The sequence below is a fragment of the Littorina saxatilis genome, linkage group LG7 (assembly GCF_037325665.1).
Source record: "Littorina saxatilis isolate snail1 linkage group LG7, US_GU_Lsax_2.0, whole genome shotgun sequence".
NCBI lineage: Eukaryota > Metazoa > Mollusca > Gastropoda > Littorinimorpha > Littorinidae > Littorina > Littorina saxatilis.
This window is the reverse complement of record NC_090251.1, coordinates 48,941,921-48,947,920: the sequence shown is the minus strand read 5'-3', so window position 1 is coordinate 48,947,920 and position 6,000 is coordinate 48,941,921.

Here is a 6,000-nt window from a genome sequence, read left to right as displayed (position 1 = left end):
TAAAGGTGCCAAATCATCCACTCGAAAAGTTGACATGGGAGTGCCACAGGGCTCAGTAATAGCACCACTGCTTTTTAGCATTATGCTGCATGACATATCGACAATTAAAACACATGGAGCCGAACTGACGCTTTATGCGGATGATATTGCTCTATGCAAAGAGTATCAAAACAAAACCTATAAAACAGAACACAAATTCTTTAAAGAGTGGCAAACAGCTATAGATAACATTGCGAACTATATGCGGGAGAATGGCTTCACTCTCTCTGCCGAGAAAACTGTATTCGTTGTCTTTACAAACCGAAAACTGGAAGACCGAGAAAAGATACAGTTCTCACTAGATAAATCTGTTGTCTCACCCAGTCAGCAGGTGAAATATCTGGGCGTACTTTTCACCTCAAATGGACTATGGACTGCTCACTTAAAGTATCTTTTAAGCAAAGCAAATAAGACCATCAACCTTCTTAAAATACTGGCTGCCCAACCATGGGCAAAGTGCCCAGTTATTCTAACAAACATCACCAGAGCTCTTATAAGATCAAGACTATCATATGGACAGGAGGCCTACTTCTCGTCGGCTCGAAAATGGCTTGATAAGCTACAGTCAGCGGAATGTCGTGCCCTTTGGCTTGCCCTTGGACACCCAAGGCATTCAAAGCAGGCCATTGTATACCACCAAGCAGGATTCCTCCCTCTTGACATGTGGCGACGTAAGTGCTGCGCAGATTACAATGTTCGAGCCAACACAGTGCAAAACTCAACAAAAGAGGAGCTACAACCGCATTACAACCATGTCCAAAACAAAAAGGCCCACTTTGGCACTACTTTCACCTCACTGGCTCAATTCAATGCTTCACTCTTTAGTGAAATCAGTGTCGACCCAAATGATGTGGCCCAAAACCCCATATCTCGTGATCCCTCATGGACAATGAAAGAAATGAATTTTGACACAGAATATTGCACAGCTACAAAGGATGATCAGTTATTACTCAGGATACAAGCCCTTGAGCACATTGATATTGTATACAAAGGCCATGTTCATGTTTACACAGACGGGTTAGTGTTGGATGACAAGAAGGCTGGCGCAGCTTTTGTAATCCCCAGCGATGACATGACTGGGAAATTTAAACTGTGCAACAGAAACTCGATCTTCTCAGCTGAGCTCCTTGTCATCTGCATGTCGCTTTTTCATCTCAATCTCAAGAACACTCCTCCTCAAAAGATAGCTATATTCTCTGACTCCAAAGCAGCCATTGAAGCATTAAGATCTAACAAAAGATCAAAAAGACATGATCTTGTCATTGCCATAAAGGAGCTGGCAAATAAAATTATAAAACAAGTCGCGTAAGGCGAAAATACAACATTTAGTCAAGTAGCTGTCGAACTCACAGAATGAAACTGAACGCAACGCAACGCAGCAAGACCGTATACTCGTAGCATCGTCACTCCACCGCCCGTGGCAAAGGCAGTGCCCGTGGAATTGACAAGAAGAGCGGGGTATTCGTTGCGCTGAGAAGGATAGCACGCTTTTCTGTACCTCTCTTCGTTTTAACTTTCTGAGCGTGTTGTTAATCCAAACATATCATATCTATATGTATTTGGAATCAGGAACCGACAAGGAATAAGATGAAAGTGTTTTTAAATTGATTTCGAAAAAAAAATTTAGATAATAATTTTTATATATCTAATTTTCAGAGCTTGTTTTTAATCCGAATATAACATATTTATATGTTTTTGGAATCAGCAAATGATGGAGAATAAGATAAACGTAAAGTTGGATCGTTTTATAAATTTTTATTTTTTTTTACAATTTTCAGATTTTTAATGACCAAAGTCATTGATTAATTTTTAAGCCACCAAGCTGAAATGCAATACCGAAGTCCAGGCTTCGTCGAAGACTACTTGACCAAAATTTCAACCAATTTGGTTGAAAAATGAGGGCGTGACAGTGCCGCCTCAACTTTCACGAAAAGCCGGATATGATGTCATCAAAGACATTTATCAAAAACATGAAAAACATGTTCGGGGATTTCATACCCAGGAACTCTCATGTCAAATTTCATAAAGATCGGTCCAGTAGTTTAGTCTGAATCGCTCTACACACACACACACACACACACACACACACACACACACACACACACACAGACACACGCACATACACCACGACCCTCGTCTCGATTCCCCCCTCGATGTTAAAACATTTAGTCATAACTTGACTAAATGTAAAAAGGAAGCGAGATTAACCTTGTCTGGTGTCCAGCACACGTGAAAGTGCCTGGCAACGAGAAAGCGGACAAAGCCGCTAAAGAAGCTGCCCAAGGCATAGGCGCCTCCGAGGTAGACCTGCCATTGTCTGCTTCTGAGATCAGTAGCCTTACAGACTCTCTTCTCTGGAGAGAATGAAGGAACAAATATATGCACACGGCTATAAGCTCTGGCTGGCTCATTCGGGAAGCCCCATCAAAACAGATGAACACCTATAATGCATGCCCACGTGTAATAAAAAGGATTAACCGCCTAAGGGCAGATGCTGGGAACTACCAATTTCTAGAGCTTAAATGCACCTGTCAATCCGACCTCACCATTGCTCATTTGACTTTGGAGTGTGATTTGAACTCATGCCACTTTCAACCCCTGACTCAGTTTATAAACTCAAATAGAAATATCCTGCCAAATACCTCAAAGGAAAAATTAAGCTATCTTTTAAGTTTTAATAAAGACCTTGGGTGGCAAGGTCCCAAACTTATCGCTGGACTTATGCACACGCACCCACTTGGTCCCTGGATATGAAGAGACATTGCTGCGGCTGACGCCATTGCTTCTCATACAGCTACTATATATTTTTATCAGAACTTTTAAAAATACCATTTTATATCCAAGTATCTCTTAACACACTTTTTAATTAGATGAGGGAGAGTGTGCGGGGGGCGGGAGGGTGGTGAACCACTGTACATAAAGGGAAAGTTTGTGTGCGTGCCTGTGTGTGTTCTTAATCTAAGACAAATGTCGCCAATGTTTTTACAGAGTGACGTTAAATAAACGATTTTATCATCATATTGTCTGTATGTTCTTGGAAACCTTCGGGTTTGCATAACAGTTTTTATAGGGCTAAGAAATTAGCCCTAACATTTTCAATCCTGTTTGATTGCACTTCGCTTCCCGAGGTGATCGTAGTGTTTCGGTACACGGTTACACATGTACCGTAACATTTTAATCGCTCCTGTTCAAACAAAACATACTTATTCCAATATCTTCCAATTTGGTTTTCATGTACTTAAATAATAATACAGTGATCCATATTTAACGTACACAAATAATAATCTATACACAATACATACATACCTACGTATCTATGGCATATTACACACTGATTAACACAAACATTCAACGTTTAACTTTTTGACTTGATTTCTTGAAAAAAACTGTCCTGATTTTCCATAAATCACAAAACTTATACGTGTAAATCCGAAGAAGAAGACAACATTCACAACTACAGAATATGTCAAAATAGGCACCTGCAGTGTACGTCTTATCAAAAAGGGATACAATTACATCGAAATGGTTCGGTGAAACACACACACACACACACACACACACACACACACACACACACACACACACACACACACACACACACACACACACACACAAACAGAAGCAAATGTATGCACGCACGCACACATACAGCATAAGCATAAGCATGCAGATTCTTAATATGGAAATGAGTTACACAAAACGAGTAAAAAGAGAAAATAGAAGGCAATCACAAAACAATCTTCAAATAAAAGCTGAAACCTTTACACACACAAAAACACAATCTGAAATGATAACCACTGTCAAAGGAACCGCAAGATTCTGAAGACTCAATAACAGTGACCTGACTGTTTTTAAAAACATACGGGTTAGAAATAACCTGAGCCACAGTCACCATTATCATAAGCAAGCATGTTATACTCCTTCTGCGTTCACTGGCTGCAACTCCCATGTACACTTGTATTTTGCTCGAATGGACTTAAACATGCATGACCGGTTTTTTCTCCGACATTTGGGCAAGCATACTTTGTTTTCGGGGGATGCTTTCAGTTTATTTTTTTTTCAATAAGACATCAAACTCTGACATAATTATGACAAGATCTTATTGGTGCGTATATGTACTTCTGCCGTGTTTTGACAAAACCGAGTAAGTCCACTGAAGCTACATGTATTTCCGAGAAAAACGACTTTTACTGTTTGATAAAATGTCTCAAAAGTAACCCCCCGAGATAATAAGATAAATAGCATAAATTTACGTTTACAATTTTTATACTAATCTGAAGGATGTTTTTGGTTTTGTTGGGCATTTTGTGGACTTACTTGGTTTTACTACTTTTCCCCCAATATCAGATCTAACAAGTCGCGTAAGGCGAAAATACAACATTTAGTCAAGTAGTTGTCGAACTCACAGAATGAAACTGAACGCAATGCAATTCTTCAGCAAGACCGTATACTCGTAGCATCGTCAGTCCACCGCTCATGCTCGTGGCAAAGGCAGTGAAATTGACAAGAAGAGCGGTTTAGTAGTTGCGCTGAGAAGGATAGCACGCTTTTCTGTACCTCTCTTCGTTTTAACTTTCCGAGCGTGTTTTTAATCCAAACATATCATATCTATATGTTTTTGGAATCAGGAACCGACAAGAAATAAGATAAGAGTGTTTTTAAATTGATTTGGAAAATTTGATTTTGATAATAATTTTTATATTTTTAATTTTCAGAGCTTGATTTTAATCCAAATATAACATATTTATATGTTTTTGGAATCAGAAAATGATGGAGAATAAGATAAACGTAAATTTGGATCGTTGTATAAAACAATATTTTTTTTACAATTTTCAGATTTTTAATGACCAAAGTCATTAATTAATTTTTAAGCCACCACGCTGAAATGCAATACCGAAGTCCGGGCTTCGTCGAAGACTACTTGACCAAAATTTCAACCAATTTGGTTGAAAAATGAGAGCGTGACAGTGCCGCCTCAACTTTCACGAAAAGCCGGATATGACGTCATCAAAGATATTGATCGAAAAAATGAAAAAAACGTCAGGGGATATCATACCCAGAAACTCTCATGTCAAATTTCATAAAGATCGGTCCAGTAGTTTAGTCTGAATCGCTCTACACACACACACGCACAGACACACACACACACACACACACACACACACACACACACACACACACACACACACACACACACACACACATACACCACGACCCTCGTCTCGATTCCCCCCTCTACGTTAAAACATTTAGTCAAAACTTGACTAAATTTAACAAAAAATGGGCAGATCTAAGCAAGCGGACTTGCTTGGTTTAACCAAAATATTTGGAAGAAGAAGTGTTGTCAAGAGACAAAACAGTGAAAATAACACTACGAATTTGCACAAGATGGAAAGAGAGAGAGAGGGAGAGGGAGAAACAGGGAGTGAGAGAGAGTGAGAGAGAGGAGAGAAAGCAGGGGGGGGGGGGGAGAGCGGGAGGGAGGAATGGAGGGAGAGAGAGAAATAAAGGGAGGGAGGGAGATAGAGAGATGGAAAGAGAGAGGGAGAAAGAGCGGGAAGGCGAGAATGGCTTTTTTAGCGAGTGGTTATCGACAATTATTCCCCCCTCTGCTTCTTTACCTCTGTAAACTTGTAGAGCTAGCTATTTTTCGATAATGACCCAGCAACCAAACAAATAACGAGCCAGCAACAGCCTGAATCCTCGATAGTGCAATGGGTTGAGATGCTGTTCTGTTTCGGTACTACTTTTGTGACTGAAAAGTTCCGAACGCTCTGTACGTACGAAGTATACATCTCTGGAGCAAACAATACAAACATACCGCATTTAAATTAACAACTACAGGCCTGAACACATGAATCTCCATATAAAATCCATGAGTTCGGTTGTTTTCTGAATCTAGATCTGCCGTGCACAAGCCGTTCATCACAAGCAAATTCCCAAGGCAAGTAACTCATACTC